The following is a 22,158-nucleotide window of genomic DNA, read 5'->3' as shown; positions in this document are numbered from 1 at the left end:
ATTTCTTTAGCCGTTTGAGTAATTTTTCCTTATTTAACTTATATGTGTTCTTTTTCTTATGGATTTTTATTTTTTTTATGTTGTACTAGATTAGGTGTTTATACTGTTATAATTGCTGGTTGATCTTCTAATTCAAATTATTCATTATTAGGTTCTCTTCGTTCTGTTGCTCAAACAATTTCTTATGAAGTTAGTTTAGCTTTAATTTTATTGTCTTTAATTATTTTAATTGGTAGTTTTAATATGTTTGATTTTATAAACTATCAGCTTTATTGTTGATTTATTATTATTTCTTTTCCTTTAGCTTTAGCTTGTTTTGCTTCTTGCTTAGCTGAAACTAATCGTACTCCTTTCGATTTTGCTGAAGGGGAATCTGAGTTAGTTTCAGGATTTAATATTGAGTATGGTGCGGGTGGTTTTACTTTAATTTTTTTAGCTGAATATACTAGAATTGTCTTCATAAGAATGTTATTGGCTTTAATTTTTTTGGGCGGTGATTTTTTTCTTTTATATTTTTTATTAAGCTTGCTATTATATCTTTTGGTTTTATTTGGGTTCGTGGAACATTACCACGGTTCCGTTATGATAAATTAATGTACTTAGCTTGAAAAAGTTTTTTACCTTTATCTTTGAATTTTTTTATTTTCTTTGTTGGTTTAAAGATTTTATTTATCTCATTTGTTTAGTGAAATTTTTTGAGAAAAGTTAATAGAAGAGTTAAACTTCTAATTTTATGTTTTCAAAACATATGCTTTTCCTAAGCTAATTAACTTTATTCCTTAATTAATTTATCTCATGCGTTTGCGACATGGACATTAATTAAGAAATATGTGAAGTAAATAATTGTTAAGATTTGACCTGTTATAATATAAGGTTCTTCAACAGGTCGTTTACCAATTCACGTTAGTAAGCATACAACAACTACTATAATTCAGAATAAAATTTGATTAATAGGGTAAAATTGAATGCCTCGGAATGGTGTTTTATTATAAAATGGTAAAATTATTAAGATTCTAATTGATAAAAATAATGCAATAACACCTCCTAACTTATTAGGGATAGATGGTAGAATTGCATATGCAAATAGGAAATATCATTCTGGTTGAATGTGAACTGGTGTTACTAATGGGTTGGCAGGTACAAAGTTATCTGGATCTCCTAATAGGTAAGGATTAATTAAACATAGTATAATTAATAATGATGTTATTATTACAAATGTAATAGAATCCTTAAAGGTAAAGTATGGATGGAATGGAATTTTTTCAATATCTCCATTTAGTCCAAGAGGATTATTAGATCCTGTTTGGTGAAGAAAAAATAAATGAATTGCTGCTATAGCAGCAATAATAAATGGTAATACAAAATGGAATGTGAAGAATCGATTTAATGTTGCATTATCAACAGCGAATCCTCCTCATACTCATTGGACTAAATCTGTTCCTAAGTATGGGATTGCTGATAATAAATTAGTAATTACTGTTGCACCTCAAAAAGATATTTGGCCTCAGGGTAAGACATATCCTATAAATGCAGTTGCTATAACTAAAAATAAAATCACTGTACCAATTATTCAGGTATGTATATATATATAAGATCCATAGTAAATTCCCCGTCCTACATGTAAGTAAATACAAATAAAAAATATAGATGCTCCATTTGCGTGTAAGGTTCGGATAATTCAACCATTATTTACGTCTCGGCAGATGTGTACTACACTACTGAATGCTATTTCAATATTTGATGTATAATGTATAGCTAAAAATAGTCCAGTTACGATTTGAATTACCAAACATAACCCTAATAGGGATCCAAAATTTCATCAAAATGAAATATTTGTTGGGGCAGGTAAGTAAATTAAAGAGTTATTAATAATTTTAATTAAAGGATGTCTTAATCATAAGGGTTTATTCATTAGTAATTATCTTATTTTACGAATAGGTCCCTGATTAATATTGGTGATTTTAACAACTGCTAGTAGTGCTAAAAATAAATGAATTATTATTATTATTGTAATAATGAATGTTGGTCTATTATATAATTTTTCTAAAGATATTGTTATTTCTTGATAATTGATTGAATTATCAATATTTATAGTTTCGGTGTTTTTGAAAAAGTCTATAAATATAGATATATCTAGAATAATTAATATTAATATGATAAATACTCACATTATTAATGTAATAATTATAGTGATTGATTTAGGCTGAAATATTTCGTTTGATGCAATTCTTGTAACGTAAATAAATAATACTAGTATACCACCAAGAAATGTTAAAAATAAAATATATGATAATCAATATCTTTCTATTATTGTTCCTGTTATTAATCCAACTAGGAAGGTTTGAAGGATAATAAAAAGCATTATTGATATTGGGTGTCTTAATTTAATAAAATTAATATTTATTACATTTGATAATGATATAATTATTATTTTGATCATTTCAGGGGTTAGTTTATTTAAAATACCGGTTTTGGGGACCGATGATGGAAACTTTTCCACCTCTGAAGTTTTAAATGTGGGGGCTGGACTTATTTCCGGTTTACAAGACCGGCGTTTTTTTTAAACTATTAAAACTAATGTTTATATTCTCTATTTTTACTTCTTTATTGATTTATTTTGCTGGTGTTTATGTTTTTTCTTCTAAACGTAAACATTTATTAATGGTTCTTTTGAGATTAGAATATATTGTTCTTTCTTTATTTATGTTAGTTATTGTTTTTCTTATAGAGTTTGATTATGATTATTTTTTTCCTGTTATTTTTTTAGTTTTTTCTGTTTGTGAGGGTGCTTTAGGTCTTTCTATTTTAGTTTCAATAATTCGTTCTCATGGTAATGATTTTTTTAATTCTTTTGGTTTATCTTTATGTTAAAGTATTTATTTATAACTATTTTTGATCCCTCTTTTTTATTAAATAATTGTTGATGGTTGGTTCATTCTTTAATGTTTCTGTTGGGTTTTGTTTTTATAATTTGTGTTTATTCATATGCTGATTTGAATATAATTAGATATTATTTTGGTATTGATTATTTTTCTTTTAGTTTAATTTTACTTAGTTTTTGGATTTGTTCTTTAATAATCACTGCTAGAGGTTCAGTTTATTTAAGTTCATATCATTCTAATTTTTTTGTTTTTATGGTTTTGATTTTAATAATTATGCTTTATTGTTCATTTGCTAGATTAAGTCTTCTTTCTTTTTATATTTTTTTTGAGGCTAGATTAGTACCTACTTTACTTTTAATTTTGGGTTGGGGTTATCAACCTGAGCGTTTGCAGGCTGGTGTTTATTTAATTTTTTATACTTTGGTTGCTAGATTACCTTTATTATTAGTTTTATTATTAGTTTTATGATTTTTCTAATACTTTATATTTTCCTTTATTGGTTGATTTTGGTTCTTATTATTTCATGTTTTATGTATTTATAATTTTGGCTTCTTTAGTTAAGATACCTATGTTTTTGGTTCATTTATGACTTCCTAATGCTCATGTAGAGGCCCCTATTTCAGGTAGAATAATTCTTGCTGGTGTTTTATTAAAGTTAGGTGGTTATGGTATTTTTCGTGTTATAAAGGTTATTTCTTATTTGGGTTTAAAGTTTAATTATTTTTGATTGTCTTTAGGTTTATCTGGGGGTGTTATTGTAAGATTTATTTGTTTTCGTCAGGTTGATTTAAAGTCTTTAATTGCATATTCTTCTGTTGCTCATATAAGAATGGTTATTGGTGGATTGATGACTATGAATTGATGAGGTTGTGTAGGTTCTCTTTCTCTAATGGTTGGTCATGGTTTATGTTCTTCTGGTTTATTTTGTTTATCTAATATTATTTATGAACGTTTAGGTAGACGAAGATTATTAATTAACAAGGGTATAATTAATTTGATGCCAAGAATGGCTTTATGATGATTTCTTTTAAGATCATCAAATATGGCTGCTCCTCCTTCTTTAAATTTGGTAGGTGAAATTAGATTATTAAATAGAATTATATCTTGATCTTCTTTTAGATTCTTTGCTTTGATTTTTTTATCTTTTTTTAGAGCTGTTTATACTTTGTATATATATTCTTATTCTCAGCATGGGAATTATTATTCTGGTGTTTATACTTGTTCTCTTGGTTATTTTCGTGAATATCATCTTTTACTTTTACATTGATTGCCTTTAAATATTCTCTGTTTAAAGGGTGAATATTTCTTTGTTTAGTTTGCTTAAGTATTTTAATTAAAAATATTGTTTTGTGGAATCAATGATATGAAGTTTTTCATCTTAGGCCGTGAATTTATTTTCTATTTGTTCTTTGAGTTTTTTTTCTTTGTTTATTTCGAGAACTATAATTTTTATTTTAGGTAATTATTATTTAATAATTGATTATAGAGTTTTTGTTGAGTGAGAGCTTTTCAATTTAAATGGTTCTATAGTTGTTATAACTTTAATTTTGGATTGAATATCTCTTATTTTTATATCTTTTGTTATATATATTTCTTCTTTGGTTATTTATTATAGAGAGGATTATATATCTGGTGAAAAGAATATAAATCGTTTTATTATTATTGTTTTAATATTTATTCTTTCTATAGGTTTTTTAATTATTAGTCCTAATTTAATTAGAATTTTGTTAGGTTGAGATGGTTTAGGTTTAGTTTCTTATTGTTTAGTTATTTATTATCAAAATGTAAAATCTTATAGTGCTGGTATATTAACTACACTTTCTAATCGTATTGGTGATGTTGCTATTTTAATATCTATTGCATGAATGTTAAATTTTGGTGGTTGAAATTATATTTATTATTATGATTTTATTTCTAATTCTTTTCAAATAAAGCTCATTACTATATTAATTGTTTTAGCAGCTATAACTAAGAGAGCTCAGATTCCTTTCTCTTCATGACTTCCTGCTGCTATAGCAGCTCCTACTCCTGTTTCTGCTTTAGTTCATTCTTCTACTCTTGTTACTGCTGGTGTTTATTTATTAATTCGTTTTAGACCAATATTGGATACTTATAATTGTGGTTGATTTTTACTTTTAATTGGTTGTATAACTATATTTATGGCTGGATTGGGCGCTAATTTTGAGTTTGATTTAAAGAAGATTATTGCTCTTTCTACTTTAAGACAACTTGGTTTAATAATAAGAATTTTGGCTATAGGTTATCCAAAGCTTGCATTTTTTCATTTATTGGCTCATGTTTTATTTAAGGCATTATTATTTATATGTGCAGGTTCAATAATTCATAATTTGAAGGATTCTCAGGATATTCGTTTTATAGGATCAATTGTTAATTTCATACCTTTAACTTCAGTTTGTTTTAATGTTTCTAGTTTATCTTTGTGTGGAATACCTTTTTTAGCGGGATTTTATTCAAAGGATTTAATTCTTGAGATGGTTTGTTTAAGCGAATTAATTGTTTAATTTTTTTTCTTTATTTTTTTTCTACTGGTTTAACTGCTTCTTATTCTTTTCGTTTGTTTTATTATTCAATATCTGGTGATAATAATTTTTATTCTAGATTTTCTTTTGATGATAAGGGTTATTATATTTCATTTGGAATAATTGGTCTATTGTTTGTTGCTGTTTTTGGTGGTAGTCTTTTATCTTGATTAATTTTTCCTATTCCTCATGTGATTGCTTTACCTTATTATTTAAAGTTTTTAACTATTACAGTTGTTATTTTAGGTGCTTATTTAGGTTATCTTATTTCTAATTTTGATTTTTCTCATAATTTATTTTCTTTAAGTATACTTTCTTTTGTTAGACTTGCTGGTTCTATATGATTTATACCTTTTCTTTCAACTAAGTTTATTAGATATATTCCTTTAAAAATAGGTTATTATTCATCTAAGTCATTTGATTATGGTTGAGGTGAATTACTTGGTGGTCAAGGTTTATATAGATTATTTATTTATTTAATTGGTTATATTCAAGGTTGATATGATTCTAATTTCAAGATTTATCTTTTAACTTTTATTTTTTGAATATTTATTTTGGTAATATTGTTTTTCGTTTACTTAAATAGCTTATAATTAGAGCGTGACACTGAAGATGTTAAGGAAGTATTTTTACTTTTAAGTATTTATAAATATAGATATATTATTTTTACAGTGAAAATGTAATGTTTTATTTAAACTATATAAATTTTAGAAATGTTAACGGTGTTTAACCGCTAATATAAAAAGTTAGCAGCTTTCATATTGGCTTTACATTTCCTTAATTGGAACTATTATAGTTCAATTATATTATTAACAGTAATAAGCCTCTTTTTGGCTTCAATTAATAAGAATAAGGGTAGTACATACCAATCTTCCAGGTCGAAACTGACTGCAATATTTCGCTTCTTATTCTATTTAAGGTTGATTGATAATATCAATACTTTTTGAATGCAACACAAATGTTATATTTAACTACAACCCTTTATTCTGCTCGTTGTAATGCTCCTTGGTTTCATTCATGGTATAGTCCTCCTAATAGAACTAGAATAAAAAATATTGTTGATACTGTTCAGATTATAATGTCTGAAGTTTTAAAAATAATTACAATTGGTAGAATTAGTGCAATTTCTACATCAAAAATTAAAAAGATTACTGCGATTAGGAAGAATCGTATTGAGAATGGTATTCGTGCTGATCTTTTTGGATCAAACCCACATTCAAATGGTGATCTTTTTTCTCGATCATTAATTAATTTTTTTGATAGTGTTGTTGCCAGGATTATAACAATTATTGGAATAATAAATCTAACGAAAACTCTTGTTGATAGAATTAGAATTGTTTTTCTTGATTTATATCAAGCTTTCTGATTGGAAGTCAAATGTACTATTTATACTAGAAAAACAATTATCTACCTCATCAATAAATAGAGATATATAAGAATAATCATACTACGTCTACGAAGTGTCAGTATCATGCTGCTGCTTCAAATCCAAAGTGATGTCTTGGTGAAAATTGATTTATTGAGTGTCGAAGTAGACATGTTGATAAAAAGATTGTTCCAATAATTACGTGTAAACTATGGAATCCTGTTGCAACAAAGAATGTTGATCCATAAACTGCATCTGCAATGGTAAAAGGTGCTTCTCAATATTCATATGCTTGAAGTATTGTAAAGTATAGTCCTAATAACAGTGTGAAGAATAATCCTTGTAGTGCTTGAGTATGATTAGATTCCATTAAACTATGATGTGCTCATGTTACTGTTACTCCTGATGCTAAAAGAATAGCTGTATTAAGTAATGGAATTTGTATAGGGTTAAAGGGTTGAATTCCTATTGGATATAAATAATTATATTAAATCTAATATTTTATATTTAAATTAATAATTTTATTTATTATATCCAATTATAATAATATTAAATATTAAATTACATATTATTATATATATTATATTATAATAACCTATTTTAAGCTAAAAACAGAAGTAGCTATAATCCTAGGTAAATAATTGCATTAAAATAATCAATTGATAATGTTAAGATGAACTTATAACACTTTAATTTCAATTAAATGTAATATATTAATATAAATCATTTATTATATATATATATAAAAAAAATAAAATGTGCAGGATAAATTAATCCTAATTAAACAAAATAATACATAAAAGAATTTCAAAAAAAAACTTTCGATTTATATATTAAATAAATGAAGTGCCTGATTAAAGGGTTACCTTGATAGGGTAAATAAAGTAAATAAAATTACCTTCATTAAAATTACATAAGATAGAATTAAACTACCTCCTTTAGTATCAAAAACTAACGTGCATCATACACCTTAATGTAAAAAGGTAAGCTAAACAAGCTAATGGGTTCATACCCCATTTATAGAGGTATCAATCCTCTCCTTTTTAATGACCAACAACTCTACAAAACTTCTCTTCCTATCAACATTAATGATAGGAACGATCCTGTCCATTTCATCAAATTCCTGATTTGGGGTTTGAATAGGACTTGAGATCAACTTACTTTCATTTATTCCGCTCCTAACAAGAAATAAAAATATAATAATAAATGAATCATCAATTAAATATTTTATTGTCCAAGCAATAGCATCGACAATATTATTATTTTCAATTTTGCTGATTCAAATAAAATATCCCATGGGATGGGAAACAGAATTTATCCCATCAATAATAATTAGATCTAGACTATTATTAAAGATTGGAGCTGCACCTTTCCATTTCTGATTTCCAGAAGTTATAGGAGCATCAAGATGAAATAATTGTTTAACATTAATAACATGACAAAAAATCGCCCCAATAATGGTCTTCTCTTATTGTATTCAATTAAGAACTTTTATTTGAACAATTATTATCTTAAGAATTATTATTGGGGCAATAGGAGGTTTAAATCAAACATCCTTACGACAACTTTTAGCATATTCATCAATCAGACATCTAGGTTGAATAATTAGATCATTAACAGTCAGAGAAAACATCTGAGAACTATACTTCATTATTTACTCACTATTAAGATTAATTATAGTTTTATTATTTAAGCAAATAAATTTATTTTTCATAAATCAAATTTATTCAGCCAGAAATATAAAAACCGAAATTAAATTCATAATATTCTTATCTTTATTATCTTTAGGTGGACTACCACCATTCCTTGGATTCTTACCAAAATGAATTGTAATACAATCATTAATAGAAAACAATATAACAACTATTATAACTATTATAGTTGTATTAACTACAATTACACTCTACTACTATATATGTATTAGATTCTCAGCTCTAATTATATCATACACAGAAAATTCGTGATCTATAAAGATAAAGTCCCAAAAATCAAGAATCATTCTTCCTATAACAGTAATAATTTCAACAATAGGATTGATTTCAACATCAACCTTAATTTCATTATACTAAGGACTTAAGTTAATCAAACTAATAACCTTCAAAGTTATAATTAAAAGAATAATCTTTTAGGCCTTAGTAAAATTTTACACCTCTAGAATTGCAGTCTAGAATCATAATTGAATATAAGACCTAAATATGATAAGAGAGAAAACATCTCATAAGTAGATTTACAGTCTACCACCTAAAATTCAGCCATCTTACCGCAAAAATGATTATTCTCAACAAACCATAAGGACATTGGTACTTTATACTTCATATTTGGAGCATGAGCAGGAATAGTAGGAACATCAATAAGAATACTTATTCGTGCTGAACTTGGCCAACCCGGATCTCTAATTGGGGATGACCAGATTTATAATGTTATTATTACAGCTCACGCATTCGTAATAATTTTCTTTATAGTAATACCTATTATAATTGGTGGATTTGGTAATTGACTTGTTCCACTAATAATTGGTGCACCAGATATAGCATTTCCACGAATAAATAATATAAGTTTTTGATTACTACCACCTTCACTAACCCTTCTTCTTACATCTTCTATAGTAGATAATGGTGCTGGTACAGGATGAACAGTTTACCCTCCTCTAGCAGGAGCTATTGCACACGGGGGTGCATCTGTAGATCTAGCTATTTTTTCACTGCACTTAGCAGGTGTATCATCTATTCTTGGTGCAGTGAATTTCATTACAACAGCAATTAATATACGATCAGAAAGTATAACTTTAGATCAAACACCTTTATTTGTATGATCTGTAGCTATTACAGCATTACTTCTCCTTCTTTCACTTCCAGTTTTAGCAGGAGCTATTACTATATTATTAACAGATCGAAATTTAAATACATCATTCTTTGACCCTGCAGGAGGGGGTGACCCAATTCTATATCAACATCTATTTTGATTCTTTGGACACCCAGAAGTTTATATTTTAATTCTACCGGGGTTCGGAATTATTTCACATATTGTATGTCAAGAAAGAGGAAAAATTGAATCATTTGGAACATTAGGTATAATTTATGCTATACTATCAATTGGACTAATAGGATTTATTGTATGAGCACATCATATATTTACAGTAGGAATGGATGTTGACACACGAGCATATTTTACATCAGCAACAATAATTATTGCTGTACCTACAGTAATTAAGGTATTTAGATGATTAGCTACATTATATGGAACTAAATTCAAGTTCAATCCACCATTATTATGAGCTCTAGGATTTATTTTCCTATTTACAATTGGTGGATTAACAGGATTAGTATTAGCAAATTCATCACTTGATATTGTATTACATGATACATATTATGTAGTAGCCCACTTTCATTATGTATTATCTATAGGAGCAGTATTTGCAATTATAGGAGGTGTCATTCAATGATATCCACTATTTACAGGATTAACTATAAATAATACATGATTAAAAATCCAATTTACAATTATATTCATTGGAGTAAATTTAACATTCTTTCCTCAACACTTCCTAGGATTAGCAGGAATACCTCGACGATACTCTGACTACCCAGACGCATATACATCATGAAACGTAGTATCAAGAATTGGGTCTACAATTTCTATTGTAGGAATCATTATATTCATTGTAATTATATGAGAAAGAATGATTACAAACCGAGCAATTATATTTAGAGCTAACATAAGAAGATCAACAGAATGACTACAAAATAACCCTCCTGCAGAACATAGTTACTCAGAATTACCATTAATCTCTAGATTCTAATATGGCAGATTAGTGCAGTAGATTTAAGCTCTACAAATAAAGGTTTGACCTTTTATTAGAAAATATTTATTAATGGCAACATGATCAAATTTATCTCTTCAAGATGGAGCTTCACCATTAATGGAGCAATTATCATTCTTTCATGATCATACTATGGTCGTATTATTATTAATTACAGTAATTGTAGGTTATGCCCTAAGTTATATATTATTTATTGCCTATACTAACCGTAATATACTTCATGGACATTTAATTGAAACAATCTGAACAGCTTTACCAGCAATTACATTAATTTTTATTGCCCTTCCATCATTACGACTATTATATTTACTTGATGATTCAGTAGATGCAATAATTACAATTAAACCATTGGACGACAATGATATTGAAGATATGAATATTCAGACTTCATAGACGTAGAATTTGACACTTATATAACACCAGAACAAGACCTAGAAAATGATGGATTCCGACTACTAGATGTAGATAACCGAACAATCCTACCAATAAATACAGAAGTACGAGTATTAACAAGAGCATCAGATGTTCTACACTCATGAGCAGTTCCTGCATTAGGGGTTAAAATTGATGCAACGCCAGGTCGGTTAAATCAAGGAACATTCACAATAAATCGACCTGGATTATTCTTTGGACAATGCTCAGAAATCTGTGGAGCAAACCACAGATTTATACCAATTGTAATTGAAAGAACTTCAGTAAATTTATTTATTAAGTGATTATCTAAGATAATTTAAGGAGTTAGTTAAAATAAATAACATTAGAGTGTCAATCTAAAGTAACTAAAAAAAATTAGTACACCTTGAAATTCATCAGATGACTGAAAGTAAGTAATGGTCTCTTAAACCAAATAATAGTAAATTAACGACTACTTCTGATGGGGAAATTATATCCAAATCCCTCAAATATCCCCTCTTATATGATTCTCACTATTCATTATATTTTCAGCTACATTAATCTTGTTTAATCAAATAAACTTCTTCTCATTTAAACCTAACCTTATTAAAAGAGCAGAAAAAGGAACAATTGAAATAAAAAACTTAAATTGAAAATGATAACAAATCTATTCTCAACATTTGACCCATCAACTAACATCTTTAATTTATCATTAAATTGAACTAGAACATTTCTAGGACTATTATTAATCCCATCACTATTTTGACTTACACCATCACGAATTAACATTATCTGAAATAAACTAAATTTAACCTTACATAATGAATTTAAAACACTTCTTGGACCAAAATCATTTAATGGAACAACATTCATTTTCATCTCAATTTTTATTATAATATTATTTAACAATTTCATAGGATTATTCCCTTATATTTTTACTAGAACAAGACATTTAGCATTAACATTTGCAATTGCCCTACCTATATGGCTAAGATTTATATTATTTGGATGAATTAACCATACTAATCATATATTTACACACCTTGTACCACAAGGTACACCGCCTGCATTAATATCATTTATAGTACTAATTGAAACAATTAGTAATGTTATTCGACCAGGTACATTAGCAGTACGGTTGGCAGCAAATATAATTGCAGGACACATATTATTAACCTTATTAGGAAACACAGGACCATCTATAGCAATAAACTTAATCTCATTACTAATTATTGGACAAATACTTCTATTAATTCTAGAATCAGCAGTAGCAATAATTCAAGCCTATGTTTTCTCAATTCTAAGAACTCTATATTCTAGAGAAGTATATTAAACCTATGTTAACAACTCACTCAAACCACCCATTCCACTTAGTAGACTATAGACCTTGACCATTAACAGGAGCAATTGGAGCAATAGTCCTAGTATCAGGACTAGCAAAATGATTCCACCTATTTAATATTAACTTATTCATAATTGGATTTGGAATTACCCTACTAACTATAATTTAATGATGACGAGATGTAGTACGAGAAGGAACATATCAAGGATTACATACAGGATTTGTATCAATTGGATTACGATGAGGAATAATTTTATTTATTGCATCAGAGGTATTATTTTTCGTTTCTTTTTTTTGAGCATTCTTTAGAAGAAGATTAGCACCAACAATTGAACTAGGAATACTATGACCTCCAATAGGAATTCAACCCTTTAACCCTATACAAATTCCATTACTTAATACAGCTATTCTTTTAGCATCAGGAGTAACAGTAACATGAGCACATCATAGTTTAATGGAATCTAATCATACTCAAGCACTACAAGGATTATTCTTCACAGTGTTATTAGGACTATACTTTACAATACTTCAAGCATATGAATATTGAGAAGCACCTTTTACCATTGCAGATGCAGTTTATGGATCAACATTCTTTGTTGCAACAGGATTCCATGGTTTACACGTAATTATTGGAACAATCTTTTTATCAACATGTCTACTTCGACACTCAATAAATCAATTTTCACCAAGACATCACTTTGGATTTGAAGCAGCAGCATGATACTGACACTTCGTAGACGTAGTATGATTATTCTTATATATCTCTATTTATTGATGAGGTAGATAATTGTTTTTCTAGTATAAATAGTACATTTGACTTCCAATCAGAAAGCTTGATATAAATCAAGAAAAACAATTCTAATTCTATCAACAAGAGTTTTCATTAGATTTATTATTCCAATAATTGTTATAATCCTGGCAACAACACTATCAAAAAAATTAATTAATGATCGAGAAAAAAGATCACCATTTGAATGTGGGTTTGATCCAAAAAGATCAGCACGAATACCATTCTCAATACGATTCTTCCTAATCGCAGTAATCTTTTTAATTTTTGATGTAGAAATTGCACTAATTCTACCAATTGTAATTATTTTTAAAACTTCAGACATTATAATCTGAACAGTATCAACAATATTTTTTGTTCTAGTTCTATTAGGAGGACTATACCATGAATGAAACCAAGGAGCATTACAATGAGCAGAATAAAGGGTTGTAGTTAAATATAACATTTGGGTTGCATTCAAAAAGTATTGATATTATCAATCAACCTTAAATAGAATAAGAAGCGAAATATTGCAGTCAGTTTCGACCTGGAAGATTGGTATGAACTACCCTTATTCTTATTAATTGAAGCCAAAAAGAGGCGTATTACTGTTAATAATATAATTGAACTATAACAGTTCCAATTAAGGAAATGTAAAGCCAATATGAAAGCTGCTAACTTTTTATATTAGCGGTTAAACTCCGTTAACATTTCTAAAATTTATATAGTTTAAATAAAACATTACATTTTCACTGTAAAAATAATATATCTATATTTATAAATACTTAAAAGTAAAAATACTTCCTTAACATCTTCAGTGTCACGCTCTAATTATAAGCTATTTAAGTAAACGAAAAACAATATTACCAAAATAAATATTCAAAAAATAAAAGTTAAAAGATAAATCTTGAAATTAGAATCATATCAACCTTGAATATAACCAATTAAATAAATAAATAATCTATATAAACCTTGACCACCAAGTAATTCACCTCAACCATAATCAAATGACTTAGATGAATAATAACCTATTTTTAAAGGAATATATCTAATAAACTTAGTTGAAAGAAAAGGTATAAATCATATAGAACCAGCAAATCTAACAAAAGAAAGTATACTTAAAGATAATAAATTATGAGAAAAATCAAAATTAGAAATAAGATAACCTAAATAAGCACCTAAAATAACAACTGTAATAGTTAAAAACTTTAAATAATAAGGTAAAGCAATCACATGAGGAATAGGAAAAATTAATCAAGATAAAAGACTACCACCAAAAACAGCAACAAACAATAGACCAATTATTCCAAATGAAATATAATAACCCTTATCATCAAAAGAAAATCTAGAATAAAAATTATTATCACCAGATATTGAATAATAAAACAAACGAAAAGAATAAGAAGCAGTTAAACCAGTAGAAAAAAAATAAAGAAAAAAAATTAAACAATTAATTCATCTTAAACAAACCATCTCAAGAATTAAATCCTTTGAATAAAATCCCGCTAAAAAAGGTATTCCACACAAAGATAAACTAGAAACATTAAAACAAACTGAAGTTAAAGGTATGAAATTAACAACTGATCCTATAAAACGAATATCCTGAGAATCCTTCAAATTATGAATTATTGAACCTGCACATATAAATAATAATGCCTTAAATAAAGCATGAGCCAATAAATGAAAAAATGCAAGCTTTGGATAACCTATAGCCAAAATTCTTATTATTAAACCAAGTTGTCTTAAAGTAGAAAGAGCAATAATCTTCTTTAAATCAAACTCAAAATTAGCGCCCAATCCAGCCATAAATATAGTTATACAACCAATTAAAAGTAAAAATCAACCACAATTATAAGTATCCAATATTGGTCTAAAACGAATTAATAAATAAACACCAGCAGTAACAAGAGTAGAAGAATGAACTAAAGCAGAAACAGGAGTAGGAGCTGCTATAGCAGCAGGAAGTCATGAAGAGAAAGGAATCTGAGCTCTCTTAGTTATAGCTGCTAAAACAATTAATATAGAAATGAGCTTTATTTGAAAAGAATTAGAAATAAAATCATAATAATAAATATAATTTCAACCACCAAAATTTAACATTCATGCAATAGAAATTAAAATAGCAACATCACCAATACGATTAGAAAGTGCAGTTAATATACCAGCACTATAAGATTTTACATTTTGATAATAAATAACTAAACAATAAGAAACTAAACCTAAACCATCTCAACCTAATAAAATTCTAATTAAATTAGGACTAATAATTAAAAAACCTATAGAAAGAATAAATATTAAAACAATAATAATAAAACGATTTATATTCTTTTCACCAGATATATAATCCTCTCTATAATAAATAACCAAAGCAGAAATATATATAACAAAAGATATAAAAATAAGAGATATTCAATCCAAAATTAAAGTTATAACAACTATAGAACCATTTAAATTGAAAAGCTCTCACTCAACAAAAACTCTATAATCAATTATTAAATAATAAATACCTAAAATAAAAATTATAGTTCTCGAAATAAACAAAGAAAAAAAACTCAAAGAACAAATAGAAAATAAATTCACGGCCTAAGATGAAAAACTTCATGTCATTGATTCCACAAAACAATATTTTTAATTAAAATACTTAAGCAAACTAAACAAAGAAATATTCACCCTTTAAACAGAGAATATTTAAAGGCAATCAATGTAAAAGTAAAAGATGATATTCACGAAAATAACCAAGAGAACAAGTATAAACACCAGAATAATAATTCCCATGCTGAGAATAAGAATATATATACAAAGTATAAACAGCTCTAAAAAAAGATAAAAAAATCAAAGCAAAGAATCTAAAAGAAGATCAAGATATAATTCTATTTAATAATCTAATTTCACCTACCAAATTTAAAGAAGGAGGAGCAGCCATATTTGATGATCTTAAAAGAAATCATCATAAAGCCATTCTTGGCATCAAATTAATTATACCCTTTCTAATTAATAATCTTCGTCTACCTAAACGTTCATAAATAATATTAGATAAACAAAATAAACCAGAAGAACATAAACCATGACCAACCATTAGAGAAAGAGAACCTACACAACCTCATCAATTCATAGTCATCAATCCACCAATAACCATTCTTATATGAGCAACAGAAGAATATGCAATTAAAGACTTTAAATCAACCTGACGAAAACAAATAAATCTTACAATAACACCCCCAGATAAACCTAAAGACAATCAAAAATAATTAAACTTTAAACACAAATAAGAAATAACCTTTATAACACGAAAAATACCATAACCACCTAACTTTAATAAAACACCAGCAAGAATTATTCTACCTGAAATAGGGGACTCTACATGAGCCTTAGGAAGTCATAAATGAACCAAAAACATAGGTATCTTAACTAAAAAAGCCAAAATTATAAATACATAAAACATAAAATAATAAGAACCAAAATCAACCAATAAAGGAAAATATAAAGTATTAGAAAAATCATAAAACTAATAATAAAACTAATAATAAAGGTAATCTAGCAACCAAAGTATAAAAAATTTAATAAACACCAGCCTGCAAACGCTCAGGTTGATAACCCCAACCCAAAATTAAAAGTAAAGTAGGAACTAATCTAGCCTCAAAAAAAATATAAAAAGAAAGAAGACTTAATCTAGCAAATGAACAATAAAGCATAATTATTAAAATCAAAACCATAAAAACAAAAAAATTAGAATGATATGAACTTAAATAAACTGAACCTCTAGCAGTGATTATTAAAGAACAAATCCAAAAACTAAGTAAAATTAAACTAAAAGAAAAATAATCAATACCAACATAATATCTAATTATATTCAAATCAGCATATGAATAAACACAAATTATAAAAACAAAACCCGACAGAAACACTAAAGAATGAACCAACCATCAACAATTATTTAATAAACAAAGAGGGATCAAAAAAATAGTTATAAATAAATACTTTAACATAAAGATAAACCAAAAGAATTAAAAAAATCATTACCATGAGAACGAATTATTGAAACTAAAATAGAAAGACCTAAAACACCCTCACAAACAGAAAAAACTAAAAAAATAACAGGAAAAAAATAATCATAATCAAACTCAATAAGAAAAACAATAACTAACATAAATAAAGAAAGAACAATATATTCTAATCTCAAAAGAACCATTAATAAATGTTTACGTTTAGAAGAAAAAACGTAAACACCAGCAAAATAAATCAATAAAGAAGTAAAAATAGAGAATATAAACATTAGTTTTAATAGTTTAAAAGAAACTCCGGTCTTGTAAACCGGAAATAAGTCCAGCCCCCACTTTTAAAACTTCAGAGGTGGAAAAGCTTCCATCATCGGTCCCCAAAACCGGTATTTTAAATAAACTAACCCCTGAAATGATCAAAATAATAATTATATCATTATCAAATGTAATAAATATTAATTTTATTAAATTAAGACACCCAATATCAATAATGCTTTTTATTATCCTTCAAACCTTCCTAGTTGGATTAATAACAGGAGCAATAATAGAAAGATATTGATTTTCATATATTTTATTTTTAACATTTCTTGGTGGTATACTAGTATTATTTATTTACATTACAAGAATTGCATCAAACGAAATATTTCAGCCTAAATCAATCACTATAATTATTACATTAATAATGTGAGTATTTATCATATTAATATTAATTATTCTAGATATATCTATATTTATAGACATTTTCAAAAACACCGAAACTATAAATATTGATAATTCAATCAATTATCAAGAAATAACAATATCTTTAGAAAAATTATATAATAGACCAACATTCATTATTACAATAATAATAATAATTCATTTATTTTTAGCACTACTAGCAGTTGTTAAAATCACCAATATTAATCAGGGACCTATTCGTAAAATAAGATAATTACTAATGAATAAACCCTTACGATTAAGACATCCTTTAATTAAAATTATTAATAACTCTTTAATTGACTTACCTGCCCCAACAAATATTTCATTTTCATGAAATTTTGGATCCCTATTAGGGTTATGTTTGGTAATTCAAATCGTAACTGGACTATTACCATTTATTATTGCTGCTATAGCAGCAATTCATTTATTTTTTCTTCACCAAACAGGATCTAATAATCCTCTTGGACTAAATTGAGATATTGAAAAAATTCCATTCCATCCATACTTTACCTTTAAGGATTCTATTACATTTGTAATAATAACATCATTATTAATTATACTATGTTTAATTAATCCTTACCTATTAGGAGATCCAGATAACTTTGTACCTGCCAACCCATTAGTAACACCAGTTCACATTCAACCAGAATGATATTTCCTATTTGCATATGCAATTCTACGATCTATCCCTAATAAGTTAGGAGGTGTTATTGCATTATTTTTATCAATTAGAATCTTAATAATTTTACCATTTTATAATAAAACACCATTCCGAGGCATTCAATTTTACCCTATTAATCAAATTTTATTCTGAATTATAGTAGTTGTTGTATGCTTACTAACGTGAATTGGTAAACGACCTGTTGAAGAACCTTATATTATAACAGGTCAAATCTTAACAATTATTTACTTCACATATTTCTTAATTAATGTCCATGTCGCAAACGCATGAGATAAATTAATTAAGGAATAAAGTTAATTAGCTTAGGAAAAGCATATGTTTTGAAAACTTAAAATTAGAAGTTTAACTCTTCTATTAACTTTTCTCAAAAAATTTCACTAAACAAATGAGATAAATAAAATCTTTAAACCAACAAAGAAAATAAAAAAATTCAAAGATAAAGGTAAAAAACTTTTTCAAGCTAAGTACATTAATTTATCATAACGGAACCGTGGTAATGTTCCACGAACCCAAATAAAACCAAAAGATATTATAGCAAGCTTAATAAAAAATATAAAAGAATAAAAATCACCGCCCAAAAAAATTAAAGTCAATAACATTCTTATGAAGACAATTCTAGTATATTCAGCTAAAAAAATTAAAGTAAAACCACCCGCACCATACTCAATATTAAATCCTGAAACTAACTCAGATTCCCCTTCAGCAAAATCAAAAGGAGTACGATTAGTTTCAGCTAAGCAAGAAGCAAAACAAGCTAAAGCTAAAGGAAAAGAAATAATAATAAATCAACATTAAAGCTGATAGTTTATAAAATCAAACATATTAAAACTACCAATTAAAATAATTAAAGACAATAAAATTAAAGCTAAACTAACTTCATAAGAAATTGTTTGAGCAACAGAACGAAGAGAACCTAATAATGAATAATTTGAATTAGAAGATCAACCAGCAATTATAACAGTATAAACACCTAATCTAGTACAACATAAAAAAAATAAAAATCCATAAGAAAAAGAACACATATAAGTTAAATAAGGAAAAATTACTCAAACGGCTAAAGAAATCATTAAATTAAAAACAGGGGAAAAATAATAAAGTAGGTAATTAGATATAATAGGAATTGGCTGCTCCTTACAAATTAACTTAATAGAATCTCTAAATGACTGAGGAATTCCAACAAAACCTACCTTATTTGGATCCTTTCGAATCTGAATATAACCTAAAACCTTACGCTCTAATAAAGTTAAAAAGGCAACACTAATTAAAACACAAATAACCAATAAAAGAAAATTCAAAATAAATATAAATAAGTCATAAAGTATCAATACTATTTGTAGAAAAAATCTACATAAATGAATTCTAAATTCAACACATTAATCTGTCAAAATAGTAAATAAATTAATATTAATCAATATAACAAAAAATATTTTACTCATATGGTCCTTTCGTACTAATATGGATTAACAATCTTAGGATAGAAACCGACCTGGCTCACGCCGGTCTGAACTCAGATCATGTAAGAATTTAAAGGTCGAACAGACCTAATCATTGGGCTCCTGCACCCAAAATTTTTCTTAATCCAACATCGAGGTCGCAATCTGCTTTGTCGATATGAGCTCTCAAAAACAATTACGCTGTTATCCCTAAGGTAACTTAATCTTATGATCATAAATTATGGATCAAAATAACAAACATAAATAAATGATATAATAATGAAGAGTTTATCTATTCTTCATGTCACCCCAACAAAACATCATCATTAAATATAGAAAGACAAACAAAAAACTATATAAAAGTAAAATGTCAAGCTCTATAGGGTCTTCGCGTCCTAAAGAAGAATTTAAGCCTTTTGACTCAAAAGTTAAATTCAAAAATTTATTAAGAGACAGTTGATTTCTCGTCAAGCCATTCATTCCAGCCCTAATTAAGAGACTAATGATTATGCTACCTTTGCACGGTCAAAATACCGCGGCTCTTTAAAAATACGCTCAGTGAGCAGGCCAGACCTCAAAATATAAACAAGAGGACATGTTTTTGATAAACAGGCGGAAATCAATTTTGCCTAGTTCCTTATAATAAGTTCACAAGGTAAAAATTTAATACAAATAAATATACTAATTCTATCATTATTACAAAAATTTTAAAATTAAATTAATAATCTTAATAAAAAACCTAAAATATTTATAAAAACAAAATAAAATATAATGAACTAAAACGTAACCTTAAAGATAGCTGGTTTAAAGCTTACTATTATATTTCTATAAAATAAATTATAGGTTATTAACTTCAAAGCTTATCCCTTAAAGAATAAATAAGTTAATATTTTTACTTAAAAAATTAAATAAAAACAAATAACTTTAAAAAATTAAATTTTTTCTTAAGAAACTAGATATCTTGGGAAACGATTAACATCTCATTTCTATAAATAATTTAATAATAATTATGATACATTAACTATAAATTATTTATAAATCAACCCAAATCGAGACAAGTAAAATAAATACTAAAATTTTGATAAACCCTGATACAAAAGGTACAATAAATAAAATCTACTTAAAAAAATTTAAAATAATATTTCATAAAACACTTACATTACCAATAAACTATAATTTAAAAAATCAATTCTATAAAATATACTAAGACAAAAATACAATAAAATTATTTATATTAAATAATTAAATAAACAAAAAATAAATATAATAAAATAAATAATCAAGATATCCTGATTTGCACAGAAAAATTTTCAGTGTAAATGAAACACTTTACTAATAAGTTATATCTTGAAACTCTTCCTAGATACACTTTCCAGTACATCTACTATGTTACGACTTATCTCATCTAAATTGAAGCTACTTTAAAATAAAATAGAATAATCAATAATGAGAGCAACGGGCGATGTGTACACATCTCAGAGCCAATATCAGTTAAATTAAATAAATTAAATTACTATCAAATCCACCTTCATTAACAGTATTTCACTATCAAATCCGTTATAAACAAAAATCTATTGTAACCCACCTCCTCTTAACTATAAGCTGCACCTTGACCTGAAATATTTTATAATTATAAATCTTGAGAATTATAACTCTAAAAAGATTCTCTGATAACGGAGATATACAAACAAATAAATTAAGTAGAGTAAATCGTGTATTATCAATCATGGGGTAGGTTCCTCTGAATGGAATGAGATACTGCCAAATTCTTTGGGTTTAAAGACCTTAACTAATAGTACCCTGGTAAATATAATTAACATTTAAAATAATAGGGTATCTAATCCTAGTTTATTATTTAAATTTCACAGATTCATAAAAAGGGCCACAAATAAATTTTAACATTTCACCTTACAAATTTATATTTCAACCCTAATAATATAAACAACTGTTTTAACCAATAATATTCACTTGTATCAATCGTATAACCGCGGCTGCTGGCACGAATTATGCCGATACTAAATCAATTGCTAAAACCAAAATCACTTGATAATTAAATAAATTACTGCAAAAAGAACATTTAGTCTAACAAAACTTACATATAATACAACGAAAAAGTGAATAAACAAGCAAGAATAAAACTTTTAAAAATAAAAAATAAGAAAATTTTAAATCTATTAATTCAGGAAAAAATAAAAGATTCAAATATTTAAAGAAAAAAAAGAAAAAAACCACAA

General features: G+C 26.6%; 2 long non-coding RNA genes across 5 annotated transcripts in view; one reads left to right on the top strand and one right to left on the bottom strand.

The window, feature by feature from the left end:
* LOC126301637 (uncharacterized) overlaps positions 1–22,158 on the bottom strand; it is a 319,704-nt gene that overhangs the window by 282,898 nt on the left and 14,648 nt on the right. For 2 of the 4 annotated variants that reach the window (XR_007553065.1, XR_007553063.1), the window contains exon 1: positions 20,713–21,197. The exons of the other annotated variants lie outside the window; for them this stretch is intronic. This is a non-coding gene — a long non-coding RNA (uncharacterized LOC126301637). Of the gene's footprint in view, positions 1–20,712; positions 21,198–22,158 lie in introns of those variants that run through there. 4 annotated transcript variants of the gene reach the window in all.
* LOC126301640 (uncharacterized) overlaps positions 20,440–22,158 on the top strand; it is a 90,894-nt gene continuing 89,175 nt past the window's right edge. The window contains exon 1 of the long non-coding RNA XR_007553070.1: positions 20,440–20,579. This is a non-coding gene — a long non-coding RNA (uncharacterized LOC126301640). The remainder of the gene's footprint in view (positions 20,580–22,158) is intronic.

The sequence above is a fragment of the Schistocerca gregaria genome, unplaced genomic scaffold (genome assembly GCF_023897955.1).
Source record: "Schistocerca gregaria isolate iqSchGreg1 unplaced genomic scaffold, iqSchGreg1.2 ptg000077l, whole genome shotgun sequence".
In the NCBI taxonomy this organism is placed as follows: Eukaryota; Metazoa; Arthropoda; class Insecta; order Orthoptera; family Acrididae; genus Schistocerca; species Schistocerca gregaria.
The sequence above is the reverse complement of the archived record's forward strand: the minus strand, read 5'-3'. Positions and strand labels throughout refer to the sequence as shown.